The sequence below is a fragment of the Lithobates pipiens genome, unplaced genomic scaffold, assembly GCF_037356315.1.
Source record: "Lithobates pipiens isolate NorthernLeopardFrog02 unplaced genomic scaffold, aLitPip1_a1.2 Scaffold_13, whole genome shotgun sequence".
In the NCBI taxonomy this organism is placed as follows: Eukaryota; Metazoa; Chordata; class Amphibia; order Anura; family Ranidae; genus Lithobates; species Lithobates pipiens.
In genome coordinates, this window is record NW_027507718.1 from 186,561,646 (window position 1) to 186,576,187 (window position 14,542).

The 14,542-nt window shown below is 44.0% G+C and overlaps 1 protein-coding gene across 1 annotated transcript in view; it reads left to right on the plus strand.

Moving 5' to 3' along the window:
- JSRP1 (junctional sarcoplasmic reticulum protein 1) overlaps positions 1 to 14,542 on the plus strand; it is a 161,377-nt gene that overhangs the window by 118,183 nt on the left and 28,652 nt on the right. Inside the window, exon 4 of the mRNA XM_077475970.1 lies at positions 2,493 to 2,649. The gene's annotated coding sequence lies outside the window, so the exon portion shown is untranslated. The remainder of the gene's footprint in view (positions 1 to 2,492; positions 2,650 to 14,542) is intronic.

Sequence of the window (14,542 nt, forward strand, 5' to 3'; positions counted from 1 at the left end):
GGCTTTAGAGGGAAGTTTCAGTAAAAAAATAATTCCACAGCCCCTTACACAGTACACAGACCCATGCGCATTACACAGACCCCTTTCCCTGCACAGTATGCAGTCCCCTCTCCCTGCACATCACGCAGCACCCTTTCATTATAAAGCTCCCCCAGTCTCCTAGGACAGCACTGCCAGCATACAGAAAGTTGAGAAAACATCACTGCCAGCCCCTTCTTGTACACCGCTCCTCCTGTGCCACTCTCAATGTAAATCGAAGCTTCTAAATACCTAAAATAGCGCCACAGATCTGGAGCATGTTATACCAGAATTATGGGTGTAATATGTAACATGCTCTGAAAGGTGATCTTATCCTTTTAAATATCCATTGTTTTTCATAAAAGCACTTTTTTTTTCATATATATTCATTATTCATATGCTAACTACTTGTTGAATGGATTCAGTGGTTTCTGTTATATTTAGTAGAGATTTATGAGATTGTGCTTTTGTCTTTGAACAGTAAAGCTGTCCACACACTAGTATATTTTTTTTAACAAATGTTTATATGAAAATTCTCAGTATGTTTGCTGACTTGGAAAATGTACCTCAGAAAACGTGTGCTTTTGACTTTTTGACTTTTAGTTTTGAAGTGAATGGACATTTCCGAAGGAAAATCGAATTCACTGTTATGCCGCGTACACACCGGCGGACTGTATGGCGTACTTAGTTCGTCATACAATCCGACGGACAGTCCGTCGTACTTTCGACTGAACGGACTTGACCACACACGGATACCCAAACAGCCCGTCGAAAGCTTGCGCGATGACGTGTACAGCACGTACGACGGGACTAGTAATAGGAAGTCCAATACACAGCAAAGCACCCTTCCGCCGTGTAAATCCTTTCTGGGCATGCGCCATTCTTAGTCCGTCGAACTAGCCTACTGACGAGCAGATTGTCCGCTGAAACCAAAGTACGACGGACAGAATTTCGAAAAATCCGAAATACTTAGTACGCCAGACTGCACGCTGAAAAAGTCCGCTGAAGCCCACACACGAGCGGACTGAAATGTGTTTCGACGGACTAAGTACGCCATACAGTCCGCCCGTGTGTACGCGGCATTAGAAATTTTGTCCATTTGAAAAAAAATTGGAATTTTCTCATCATTTGGGTAGAAAATGAATGTGCATTTGACCCCACTATCAACTGGAAAATGTAATCAATGCTCTTAAAAGTACACGTTTTAAACAGACTACTAACATAAATGCAAGTTCTGCATTTTCAGAAATATGAGTTCTTTAATAAGCCTCCAAGTTTGTAACAAATTAGAAAAATGGCAAATCACGCGTTTTCGCTCTCCTCCCCTTCTTTCTTTGACCAGGAAAATGACATGTATGACGTCATTTCCTGGTCATCCTCTGTGTTCCTGGCTAGCATTGCTGGGAAGGGATGTATTGCACACGTTCAGTGGAGATATGCATGGTTGCATTAAAGAGAACTCGTCATCAAAAAATCATTGCATAGGGGACTTCTTGTCCCCTATGTGATGAAGCAAAAAAGGTAAGCACAAAAATTAAATAAAGTTACACCTAAGTACATAAAGCACACACACACACACACACACACACACACACACACACACACACACACACACACACACACACACACACACACACACACACACACACACACACGTACAAAGGCGCCTACTTGTAAAAACATTGCTTGCAATACACATGATACAAAGCGCTGCACACACCAGAGTGAGAGCAATAATTCTAGCACAAGACCTCCACTGTAACACTAAACTGATGCCCTATAGGTGGCTTTTGCAGTGTCACCTATAGAAAGTTTGCGGTACTGAAGTTAGTCGCCATTTCACGGGAGCACACAAATTTAAGATTTGATATCTTGGGTATCTATTTGCTCGGTGCAACCTTGTCTTTTATATTTTACTAAAAATGTGGGTAGTTTTGTTCCGTATGTTTGCTCTAAAATTCACTTTAGCCCCCAGTCACTTGAAGTATTGCGATTTCAAAGTAGTGCTACGTCGGGTAATTTCATCTACAGATGTCTATGCAAGTCATACCTAAACTACTTTTAGAAATCGGTGCGACTTGGAGTTGTGCCAATTTGAGCGCTTCCGTCACATTGACAATAGGGTGCTTGTCATGCAATTTGAAACGATCAAAGTCACAATGGTGTGTCTTTTCTGAAATTTTGCATTTCCTAGACCTTTACGATAACATCGACTGACATAAAAAATTGGAACTACTACTATTTCATTCTCTAGGGTGTCTGCTTTCAGAAAATATATAATTTTGTGGGTGTTATGCAATCTTCAGGGCTAAAATTATTTTTTAAACATATGTGCAAAAAATGCTAATATGGTTCTGGCCGCGAAAGGTTTAAATGAGACCTTTTATCTATCGGTGAAACTTTAGTGAGGGGGGTGAGAGACTTTTTAACATTACTGCTGTAATAGTTACTGTGTGACTTTCTCCATTTTACAGGAAAAACTGTGGAAACAGAGTCTAACAGGTGTTAACTACTGATCACAGTGGACTCAAATACAGTTCTGAAGTTCAATAAAAAGCAATGATTGAAAGGAAAATTAAAATCTCTTTCGGCTCAAACTAGCAAAACTAAATATCACTGAGTCTAAATAAGGTGAGTGCTTTCTTCTGTTGATCAAATATGTGTAAACTTATTGGTAAAAAAAAATCCAAGTGTAATGGCGCGTACACACGATCAGACTTTCCATCAGACTTGGTCCGGCGTACCGGAATCCGTCGGACAATTGGATCCTGTGTGGGCTCCAGCGGACTTTTTTTCCACAAAAGTCAGATGGACCTAGAAATAAAACATGTTTCAATTCTATCCGGCAGACTAAAAGTCGGGAAAACAGTTTGTCTGTGTGCTAGTCCGATGGACCAAATACATGTCACCTACTGGTGGATGGACACTGGCAGACAGTCAAACAGGAAGTCCTCCCATATTTAACCCCTCCTACACAGGAAGGACCTCAGTTTGTTTCGCCAATGTCTATAAGGTGGAATGGTCACTGATGTGATACATGTGCTCTTAGAGCATACTTGGAGGTCTGGACAGTTCTATTTAGAATCATGGACTTCATTCAGATCCATTTGAGAAAGCTGTCAGCCAAAATGGATGGTACCCGAGCCTCATTGGAAAGGAGAGAAGATTCCTTGAGGTTTGCTTGTAATGCAGCCTTGCAGCACTGGACCCTGCATAAAGAAACCCTGTGCAATGTTTGTTCTGACCAAGGTGCTTTCCTGCAGGGTGCTATACAGGTCTAAGGGAGTGGACCCCACATTAAGGGGGACGCAGTCCCTGAAGGACGTTAATGACAAAGCTCGCCGTGATGGGAGAAGATTGGACTCCTGTTATGATCAGTGTCCTGCAGCAGCAATTGTAAGTCTGCATTTGTTTGCAGTTTTTCTTTAAAATAAAAAAACTGACTGTCTGGTGTTCTCTCAGTAGCCCCTATGGGCAGTGTGCAGTTTAAAACATGCTCTGTGTAGTTCTTTGCCCTTGTACACACGGTCGGAGATTCCGACAACCAAATCCGTGGGATTTTGTCCTCTCGGATTTTGTCCGCCGGATCTTGTCCGAAACTGTTGCATACACACGGTCGGACAAAGTTGTCGGAAAATCCGATCTTTCAGAACGTGATGACGTAATTTCGTTATGATGGGACTACGTTCAGGCTAGTAGCCAATAGCTTTGATGTAGGAATTTGATCTGAGCGTGCGTGGCACTTTGTCCGATCGGAATTCTCTACACATGATCGGAGTATGTCCGATCGGAGCATTTTGTCGGAAAATATTTCCAGCAAGTTGGAAAATTTGGTCCGACGGAAACCGTCCGATGCAGACCACACACAGTCGGAATATCCGTCAAAACTCTCCGATCGGGCACATTCCGTCGCAATCTCCGATCGTGTGTACAAGGGCTTAGGAGTATGGGCTGCTGTTTCTCACCCAGCCACGCGAGGGCGCATGGGCCTATTTCTATATAGGCAGGAAGTGGAGGGGAGACCATGTTGGTCATGTGCTTGGCAGATTTAGCTGGGCCCTTTTGAGACGGCAGCCCATGGATACTAGTGAAGTGTGAGTACTTACTATGGGAGAACTGTGTGGCCAGACAAGTCATGATTATATACTGCATACTTACTGCTTAAACTGAGGGGCCTGTACAACTGTAAGTCAATACACCCCTAGCAGTGCACTTTAAAGTGTTGGGTCTGCAGAATCCTGTGCACTTGGCACAAAAATACTATGGGGCCTAGTGCAGTTGAAAAGGTGCATACTTGCAAACTTCAGAATAATGTGCATTTGGTCTGCAGGAGCTTACTTTTAGGCTGACCTGAAGCAGAAAAAGGCTGCATGGCATGCATATGTGCTAAACTAATAAAAATTTGTATGGGGCCAAGTGCAGTTGGGAAGGTGCCTCATAGCATGCATGCTTGCAAGCTTGTTACCCAAACACTTGTTTGAATAAACATGTTTTGCATAGATGTTGCATAAATTTATGTGACATAAGCACATGTTTGGAAGAACATGGGCATCGCTGCACTTGAAGGAGTTGAGTCTCCAGAATAGCATGTATTGGGTCTGCAGGAACTTCATTGTGGCTCCTTTTCACACTTGTGTGACTTGAAAATCGGGCAGTTTTGTTGCAACTTTGATGCAATTTTGCAGCAGTGTGAAGCAGTGCCTGTGTAATCTTGAGGTCAAGGTCGGAACAGGGTAGTGCAGGGGCTGTTTTGAAGTCGCTGCGATTTGAAGATGCACAGATGTGAAAGGTACTCATTGGAAATCGTGGGGTACGACTTGTCAGGCGACCTTGCAGTCCCAAGTCGCAGAAAGGGTTGCACAGGTGTGAAAGAGGCCTTTAGGCTGTTGAAGTAGCATAGAGGCTGCATTGGATGGCTATGTACTTGGCTAATCCTGACTAAAACTAGTATGGATCAGGTGCAGTTGAGCAGGTGCAGCATAGTATACATGTTTCATAACGCTTGCTTACTTGCATAGGCACATGTTTGCATAGACACACGCATGCTTGCTTGCTTGAATAAACAGGCTTGCTTAGGCACATGCTTGCAGAGGGCCCCGGCCCGCCCACCCCGTGGCCCTCGCGCCCCCCATGCCTGACAAGCTGGGGGACCGCCGTCCACCCACGCCCCCCAAGGCTGGCCACGGTGGCACGCTTGCGTGGACACGGGTTTTTATAAGCATGTGTTTGTATAGTCCTGTGGGCATAAGTGTGTATGCATGTTGCATAGATATACATGGATGCATGTTTGCATAAACACATGGTGCATAGACACATGTTTGCATAGACACATGTTTGCATAGATACGTGTTGCATAATATATGTTGCATAAACACGTTTCATAAACGCATACTTGCTTATTCCGTAAATGCATGCCTCCATGGGCACGTATTGCGTAAGTGCATGTTTGCATCGACACGCGCTTTTGTGTTTTGCCTAAACACATATTTGCAAAAGCGCATACCTACATGCTTCCATAAATGCATGCCTCCATAAATGCATATTGCTTAAACGCAGGCTGCCATGTTATCATATGAACTGCATACATATGTGCTTAGTTGCATTAAACTGACTGCATATATATGGGCTTATTTACATTAAACTGTATATGTATGTGCTTATTTGCCTAAGACTACATACAGTGCCTTGCGAAAGTATTCGGCCCCCTTGAACTTTTCAACCTTTTGCCACATTTCAGGCTTCAAACATAAAGATATAAAATTTAAATTTTTTGTGAAGAATCACCAACAAGTGGGACACAATTGTGAAGTGGAACGAAATCTATTGGATAATTTAAACTTTTTTAGCAAATAAAAAACTGAAAAGTGGTGCGTGCAAAATTATTCGGCCCCTTAGTTTCAGTGCAGCAAACTCACTCCAGAAGTTCAGCGAGGATCTCTGAATGAACCAATGTTGTCCTAAATGACTGATGGTGATAAATAGAATCCACTTGTGTGTAATCAAGTCTCTGTATAAATGCACCTGCTCTGTGATAGTCTCAGGGTTCTGTTGAAAGCGCAGAGAGCATCATGAAGACCAAGGAACACACCAGGCAGGTCCATAATACTGTTGTGGAGAAGTTTAAAGCCGGATTTGGATACAAAAAGATTTCCCAAGCTTTAAACATCCCAAGGAGCACTGTGTAAGCGATCATTTTGAAATGGAAGGAGTATCAGATCACTGCAAATCTACCAAGACCTGGCCGTCCCTCTAAACTTTCAGCTCAGACAAGGAGAAGACTGATCAGAGATGCAGCCAAGAGGCCCATGATCACTCTGGATGAACTGCAGAGAACTACAGCTGAGGTGGGAGAGTCTGTCCATAGGACAACAATCAGTCGTACACTGCACAAATCTGGCCTTTATGGAAGAGTGGCAAGAAGAAAGCCATTTCTCAAAGATATCCATAAAAAGTCTCGTCTAAAGTTTGCCACAAGCCACCTGGGAGACACACCAAACATGTGGAAGAAGGTGCTCTGGTCAGATGAAACCAAAATCGAACTTTTTGCCCACAATGCAAAACGATATGTTTGGCGTAAAAGCAACACAGCTCATTACCCTCAACACACCATCCCCACTGTCAAACATGGTGGTGGCAGCATCATGGTTTGGGCCTGCTTTTCTTCAGCAGGGACAGGGAAGATGGTTCAAATTGAGGGGAAGATGGATGCAGCCAAATACAGGACCATTCTGGATGAAAACCTGTCGGAGTCTGCAAAAGACCTGAAACTGGGACGGAGATTTATCTTCCAACGAGACAATGATCCCAAACATACAGCAAAATCTACAAGGGAATGGTTCACAAATAAACGTATCCAGGTGTTAGAATGGCCAAGTCAAAGTCCAGACCTGAATCCAATCGAGAATCTGTGGAAAGAGCTAAAAACTGCTGTTCACAAACGCTCTCCATCCAACCTCACTGAGCTCGAGCTGTTTTGCAATGAAGAATGGGCAAAATTTTCAGTCTCTCGATGTGCAAAACTGATAGAGACATACCCCAAGCGACTTGCAGCTGTAATCGCAGCAAAAGGTGGCTCTACAAAGTATTAACGCAAGGGGGCCGAATAATTTTGCACGCCCCACTTTTCATTTTTTTATTAGTTAAAAAAGTTTCAAAAATCCAATAGATTTCGTTCCACTTCACAATTGTGTCCCACTTGTTGGTGATTCTTCACAAAAAATAAAAATGTTATATCTTTATGTTTGAAGCCTGAAATATAGCAAAAGGTTGAAAAGTTCAAGGGGGCCGAATACTTTCACAAGGCACTGTACATATCTGTTTTTTTGGCTAGGACTATATACATATGTGCTTATTTGCCTAGGACTACATACCTATGTATTTATGGGCCTAGGGATATATGCATATATGCTTATTGCCTTGAGCTGCATACATGGATGCATGAATGGCAAGAATACTTGTATACCTGCATGTTTGCATACCTGAGCATCTGCATACTTACAGGGTGTTGTATAGCGGTAGACCAACCTCGTCTAGGCCTGCATCCTTGTGGAACTGCATATTAGTTTGTCTAATACAGTCACTTTATTATGTATCTGATATGCCGCGTACACACGATCAGACTATCTGGTGCACAATCAGCCGGACTTTGCAGCGGAGGTCCGCCGGACTTTCCGTACGAGTGGACTTGCCCACACGCCCGGACTTTTCCGGTGTGCTAGGTGTGGCGGACAATCCACCAGACTTTTGCCAGAGGTCCGCCGGACTTGCCAAATGGACGGACTTGCCCACACATGGAGTAAAGTCCGTTCATTTTGAACGTGACTCGAGGTAGACGGGACTAGCGAAGGAAGTCAATGTCGCTGCCTCCATCGGCGAGATTGACACCTTGCTAGCCCTGTCGATTTTTTTTTTTTTTTTTTAAAGGGAACCCCCTTTACGCCGAAAAAATGGCATGGGGTCCCCCCAAAGTCCATACCAGACCCTTAGCTGAGCACGCAGTCCGGCCGATCAGGAAAGGGGGTGGGAACGAGCGAACGCCCCCCAGGCCGTACCAGGCCGTGTGCTCTCAACCTGGGGGTGTGGGTGCTTTCAGGAGGGGGGGCCCTGTGGCCCCCCCACCTTAAGTACCATTAATGCCGCATACACACGATCAAACAATCGGGTGGAAAAGTCCGGAAAAACTCCGCCTCCGGCGGACTTTTTTGACCCGAAAGTACGGGTCCACATCAGACCCTTGTCCGAGCACGCTACTCGGCCGGCCAGGAAAGGGGGGGACAAGCGAGCGCCCCCCCCCCCCCTCCTGAGCCGTACCAGGCCGCATGCCGGATAGTCCGCTACGTGTGTACGGGGCATTAGGGTCGGAGTTTGTCCCTATACATTTTTTTTCCATAGGCAGTTGTTTCTCACTCCTTGAGTTATAATTCATACAGCGTGTAATGTAGACAGTCCCGCCTGTCAGGCCATTCTTGTGTCCTTGGGACTTGAATTTGATCTTTACTGTCGTTGCAGAGGCCTAGAATGGTGTCTAGTTTTCACTTGAATCAAGACAATGCCTTGCCTTCTTTTCTGATCCCCAGTTGGCAGGAGAATTACTTGATTTGTCCGTACAGGTCGGGAATCCTGGTTTGTGCTACCAGTAAAGCCCAGGATGGGCAGGAGGCATCCAAGTTAACTATTTTCATTAGATTTGCCAGCAAATCTTTCAAGCCTATGGCTTGAAAGGTCAAGGTCCCCCACCCCTTTTTTGGTAAAAGAGCTTGCTACCAGCTGTGTGGGGGCATCTTGGCCATCTGCCATCAGGAGTCAGTGGCTCAGAATTTTAAGGCCATTACATGGTCTTTTGTTCATACATTCACAGAATTTTTCCAGATGGATATCAAAGCCACGGAGGATACTGCTTTGGCCACAGTATGTTTTGGGCGGCAGAAATAGTCCTCAGGTGGCAGTTTCTGTGATTGTCTCCCTCTCCTCCAGTGCATTGCTTTAGGACATCCCATATAGTCATTATTATGGTTGCTCTGTGTCCTGTGATGTATGATAAACAAAATAGGATATTTTCACCATACTTACCTGTAAAACTATTATCTTGGAGTATATTACGGGACACAGAGGTTCCTCTCATCTTTTTTGGGATGTTCATTGCTTTGCTTCAAAACTGAAGTCCTTCCTGTGTAGGAGGGATTATATAGGGGAGGACTTCCTGTTTGTCTGCCAGTGTCCATCCACCAGTAGGTGGCGTGTAACCCATATAGTCATTTTCATGGTTGCTGTGTCCCGTGATGTACTCCAAGAAAAGGATTTTACAGGTAAGACGAAAAAATCCTATTTTTTTCCTATGTGCATTGTGATATTATAAGACTCACAGGGAGTAGCAAAGCCATGGCACTTCTCTTTTAACCACTTAACAACCGCCCATTGCCGATTAACGGCTTCAGGGCGGTTGTTTAACTCTGAGAGGCCGTTAATTAACGGCCTCCCAGAATTCTGCTCTCGCGCGCCCCCTGGGGCGCGCACTCGAGAGCATCCGTGACCGCCGGGTCCACAGGACCCGGCGCATCACGAATCACGGTAAACGGCCGCTCAGCGCGGCCGTTTACCACGTGATCGCTCCGTCAAATGACGGAGTGATCACTTGTAAACAAACCGGCGTCATGTTATGACGCCGGTTCCTCCCTCCCCCTCTCTGTACCGATCGGTACAGCGGAGGGGGAAGAGATCGGTGTCAGCAGCGATGTGGGCTGCATCTGCAGTGCCCACATCGCTGCGCACCGAAATTTAACCCCTCAATTCCCTGCCAACACTCTGCAATAGCCTGCCATTACTCTGCAATACCCCCATTACTCTGCAATACCCCCATTACTCTGCAATACCCCCATTACTCTGCATTACCCTGCAACACTCTGCATTACCCTGCAGCACTCTGCATTACCCTGCAGCACTCTGCATTACCCTGCAGCACTCTGCATTACCCTGCAGCACTCTGCATTACCCTGCAGCACTCTGCATTACCCTGCAACACTCTGCATTACCCTGCATTGCCCTGCAACACTCTGCATTGCCCTGCAACACTCTGCATTGCCCTGCAACACTCCGCAATGCCCTGCAATGCTCCGCAATGCCCTGCAACGCTCCGCAATACCCTGCAACGCTCCGCAACACCTTGCAACACTCCGCAACACCTTGCAACACTCCGCAATACCCTGCAACACTCTGCAATACCCTGCAACACTCCGCAACACCTTGCAACACTCCGCAATACCCTGCAACACTCCGCAACACCTTGCAACACTCCGCAATACCCTGCAACACTCCGCAACACCTTGCAACACTCTGCAATACCCTGCAACACTCTGCAATACCCTGCAACACTCTGCAATACCTTGCAATACCCTGCAACGCTCTGCAATACCCTGCAACACTCCGCAACGCCCTGCAGCACTCCGCAACGCCCTGCAGCACTCCGCAACGCCCTGCAACACTCCGCAACGCCCTGCAACACTCCGCAACGCCCTGCAACACTCTGCAACGCCCTGCAACACTCTGCAATACTCTGCAACACTCTGCAACGCTTTGCAATACCCTGCAACACTCTGCAATACCCTGCAACACTCTGCAATACCCTGCAACACCCGCCAATACCCTGCAACACTCTGCAATGCTCTGCAACACCCGCTAATACTCTGCAACACTCTGCAATGCTCTGCAACACCCGCCAATACCCTGCAATGCAATACTCTGCAACGCCATACTCTGAGATACCCAGCCATAGTCGGTGATACCCTGCAATACCCAGCCATAGACACCCCCCCCCCCTCCCGCCGCCCTACGGTGCTTCTATCGAATCGCTAATACGATCAAAGACAATCTTTTTTTTTTTTTTTTTTTTTTTTTTTTTCAGGCTTCCCAGCTTAGAGGTGAGATGCGGGGTCTTATTGACCCCACATCTCACTGTAAAGAGGACCTGTCATGCCATATTCCTATTACAAGGGATGTTTACATTCCTTGTAATAGGAATAAAAGTGATCAAAAAAATTATTTTTGGGGAAAAAAATGTCAAACTAAAATAAATAAAGTAAAATGAACAATAAAAAAAAATGTTTTTTTTTAAAGCGCCCCTGTCCCCATGTGCTCGCATGCAGAAGCGAACGCATACGTAAGTCCCGCCCACATATGAAAACGGTGTTCAAACCACACATGTGAGGTATCGCTGCGAACGTTAGAGCGAGAGCAATAATTCTAGCCCTAGACCTCCTCTGTAACTCAAAACATATAACCAGTAAAAAAAAAATTTAATTGTCGCCTATGGGGATTTTTAAGTAGCGACGTTTGGCGCCATTCCACGAGCGTGTGCAATTTTGAAGAGTGACATATTAGGTATCTATTTACTCAGCGTAACTTCATCTTTCACATTATGGAAAAATTGGGCTAACTTTACTGGTTTTTTTTTTTTTTTTTAAGCCCAAAACTGTTTTTTTTTCAAAAAAAAAGCATTCGAAAAATTACTGCGCAAATACCGTGCGAGATAAAAAGTTGCAAAGACCACCATTGTATTCTCCAGGGTGTTTGCTAAAAAAACATATATAATGTTTTGGAGTTCTATGTAATTTTCTAGCAAATAAATGATGATTTTTACATGTAGGAGAGAAATGTCAGAATTGTCCTGGATGCTCCAGAACACCTGATGGCGCTCCCTGCATGTTGGGCCTCTGTATGTGGCCACACTGTGTAAAAGTCTCACACATGTGGTATCGCCATACTCGGGAGTAATAGCAGAATGTGTTTTGGGGTGTAATTTGTGGTATGCATATGCTGTGTGTGAGAAATAACCTGATAATATGACAATTTTGTGAAAAAAAAAAAAAAGCAAAAAAAATCTTGATTTTGCAAAGAATTGTGGGAAAAAATGACTACTTCAAAAAACTCATCATGCCTCTTACTAAATACCTTGGAATGTCTTCTTTCCAAAAAGGGGTAATTTGGGGGGTATTTGTACTTTTCTGGCATGTTAGGGTCTCAAGAATTGAAATAGGCCGTCAGTACTTCAGGTGTGATCAATTTTCAGATATTGGCACCATAGCTTGTGGACTCTATAACTTTCACAAAGACCAAATAATATCCACCAATTTGTACTTATTTTTACCAAAGATATGTAGTAGTATAAATTTTGGCCAAAATTTCTGAAGAAAAAATTACTAATCTGCTAAATTTTCTAACAGAAACAAAGAAAAATTCATTTTTTTACAGAATTTTCGGTATTTTTTCCTTTATAGCACAAAAAATAAAAAACCCAGCGGTGATTAAATACCACCAAAAGAAAGCTCTATTTGTGTGAAAAAAAGGACAAAAATTTCATATAGGTCCAGTGTTGCATGACTGAGTAATTGTCATTCAAAATGCGAGAGCACCGAAAGCTGAAAATTGGTCTGGTTATTAAGGGTGTTTAAGTGCCCAGTGGTCAAGTGGTTAAACACAGTGGGTGTTATTTATGAAAGGCAAATCCACTTTGCACTGCAAGTGTACTTGAAAGTGCACTTAAAGTACACTTGGACGTGCAGTCACTCTAAATCTAAGGGGTAAATCACATCGCTGTTGTATTATAAAGCTTAAAAAGGCTAGATAACATAATTTACAAGTAAACAATTAGTGGCTTTCAAGTTTCATTGTGCAGTGTGTGCTGTCTAATAAGAGCCTGCCAATAGCTCAGCACAGGGTTCCTGCTCCCTATACATATTAAGACACAGGTAGACAAACTGTATAACAGACAGGTGGAGAGGGGTGTCTGTCCTTTCACTCATTCAGGTGACTCATGGAGGTGTGTGTGTATGTGTGTGTGTGTGTATTTGTAACCTAAAGCTGACCATAGATGGGTAAAGTTTCGAAGGAAATTTTTTAGAAAAATAATGTTCTAAGGAAGTTTAATTTTTCTAATCATTAGTTGTACCAATTGACGTTCAGTTTTGAACGCAGTGACAGGAAAATTAGATGGAGCACAATGGAAATTTTTCTTGAAGGACGAACTTCTAACAGTGTATGGGGTTTTTGTTCAGTAAAGTCCATTCATTCCCATATAAACTGTAATGCCACGTACAGATGATCAGAATTTCCGACAACAAATGTTCGATGTGAGCTTGTTGTCGGAAATGCTCCATCAGACATTTGCTGTTGGAATTTCCGACAACTCTTTGAGAGCTGGTTCTCAAATTTTCAGACAAAAAAACGTATTGTCAGAAATGCCGAGCATGTGTACACAATTCTGGCGCACAAAATTCCACGCATTCTCTGAAAGTATGAGACAGAAGCGATCGGTCTGGTAAAACTGCCATTCGTAAGGGAGAGCACATTCATCACGCTGCAAAGTTTTTAATCTTTTAATGCAGCGCATTCTCTTCTTCTTTATAATGCTAGAATAATGATGTTGTTTTGCTGCTGATATTCACACAGAGTTCTGACAAACGGATTTCTTTATCATTTGTCGTGATCTCCTGAATAATCTTTATTTTTTATTTTTCGCCAGATCTCCTGAATAATGTTTATTTTTTTTTAATAGTGATCTACTTTTTTCTTTTATTTTTTTTATTGATTTTATTTATTGATTTTGTTTTAGCAAGATCTTCTGATTTTTTTTTTTCTAGAGATCTCCACAAAATGTTTTGTCCTTTTTTGTGTCAAGTTACCACAACACCATTATTATCTTGTATTTTTGAACCTCAAAGAGATTGGTTGGTGTTGGTGTCCCTTGTTATTTTCACATTGTATTTTTGAAATGTACCTGCCTACTCACAAACTGTCCTTTTTGAACTAAAACACATAGCCAAGGATTAAAAAAAAAAATTAGGAATTTATTAGGGGTCATAACAAAATAAAGAGGAAGGCAACGATGGATAAACTGTTGAAATTGGCGAAGCCTTTGTACCCCAGGGCAGACATCAATTATTTGACAAGCCAAATTGGTAACCTGAGGAGTCAATTTAATAGGGTGCACAATCCGGTCCAGGACTCTGAGAGATTGGGAGCAGCAGCAGATGACCTATATGTCCCGAGGCTGTGGTCTTACAACAGCCTGAGTCTTTTGCCAGACCAAACCAAACCCAGGCCACCACACTCTTGTCTTCCTTCCATGCTGTGGTGTTGGAGTTGTGGCAGGAGGAGTTCGCCTATCACCCCCTTATTTAGGACCTGAAATATGAGCTCTTCACTGATGATGCGTTGCCCCACCTCCATTTCCTGCATCTTACTGGCCATCATACATCATATGGACATTAGGCGTGGTTGTGGGGACCACAGTAGCCTGCCGAATCACACCAAGTGCTGACTCCTCCACATTCCTCCCCTTTCTGGACCTTTTTGTTGGAAGGCGGAGGGGAGGAACCTGCGATTCTGTCAGGCTAGTGGACACAGCAACTTCTTGACTGCCACTTTCCACGGCCACCTCCCAGCTGCCACTTACCACGGCCACCTCCCGGCTGCCACTTACCACGGCCATCTTCCGGCTGCCACTTTCCACGGCCATCTTCCGGCTGCCACT